Source organism: Galeopterus variegatus, unplaced genomic scaffold (genome assembly GCF_000696425.1).
Source record: "Galeopterus variegatus unplaced genomic scaffold, G_variegatus-3.0.2 Scaffold13188, whole genome shotgun sequence".
Taxonomy (NCBI): Eukaryota; Metazoa; Chordata; class Mammalia; order Dermoptera; family Cynocephalidae; genus Galeopterus; species Galeopterus variegatus.
Window position 1 is genome coordinate 27,623 of NW_007739299.1, and position 1,415 is coordinate 29,037.

Genomic DNA, 1,415 nt, shown 5'->3' on the forward strand with positions numbered 1-1,415 from the left:
CCCTGGTGTGCTGCCCTACAGCTGTCCTGGAGACCCTCCTGCTGGGGACTTTGCCCACACCCCTCTGGGGCTCACCTAGGTCTCAGCAAAAATAACACCTCCTTAGAGGTTCTCCTCTCTACCAGTGCCTCCCTGCCGTGCTCTGTCTCTGCAACCTGTCACTTTACTTAACAGTCCTTATCACAAGCATTTCCTATTATCTGATATTCTCAGCTTGGTGTCTTATTTCCCCAGTAGGCAGATGGGAGATTGTTTTTGTCACTAAGCTGTCAGCACACACGACGAGCACATCTGATGAACAAACACTACCCAAGTACTACTAAGCCTCCTTCTGTCGGGAGGAAGATGCCACTTGCCAGCTAGTCTCTTGCTTAGAACATTCGGCAGCTTTGATTATTACAGGCTGAAGTTACAGCGCAGTCAGTTGGGCTTTCTGGCACTCAAGGCATTTTCTTACCATTCTGGCCCAAGGAGCCTTTGGAAAGAACCAGCTCTTTCTAGACTGTGTTGTTTGCCCCTTTCTTTTCCATGCTGGATGCTTCTCTCTTCCATAGACAAGACTGGTGCTTCTAACCATTGCACTCTGATTTCTCTTCCTCTATTTTCAGGATTAATTTGATACTGCACTTTTTTGACTTGATAATGTCTTTTATTGATAATTGTTTTTGTGAGTGTGTGTGTCTGGTTTCCCACCAATTATTATTTAAGTTCTTAAAAGGTAAAGACCATGGATTTTGTACTTTTCACAGTGCCTTGAAAGGACATAAATAAAGCCTCAATGAAACTTTCTTAAATGGAATTGATTCGTGAAGACAAAAACTTTAAATATGTGGTTTCTTCTAGAATATAAAGCCATGTGATTGTGTACGGGCAGTGATTTATTTATTTTTATTGTTTCAATCTCTCGTATGCTTAGAGTCTTGAGTAGTGCCTGGCACATTAATAAATATTAGTTGAATGCATTAGTATTATAAACGATGGTGGGGAATATATACAGGCTAATCCTTATTCCATGAAACTTTCAGATTTTCTAATAATAAAGATGAATGTGGACGTAGTGCTCCTGACTTGCTCTAGCCAGTGGCTTTGTGCTATGTTGAATGTTACTATATCAGCTGTCTGCTGCCATGCTATCTGCAACCAAATAATCTGCTGACTGGATTGACTTGTCTTTTCATTACAGACGTAAATGGGAAAATAGTATTTGAATTGTAGAAGTTTGCTTTACGGTTGAACATTTCAGGGGTGTGATCCTGAGGCAGAGGACATACACTGCAAAAGATTTGCAGAAGAGGAGAAGTATGAGGGGAAGCTCTGCTGTGTGTGTCAGGAGACGTCCCAAGTCCTGTGATTAACCAGCTCTATGACCTTGAACCAGGAACTTTTCTAGCATTCACTTTCTTCATGTATAAACA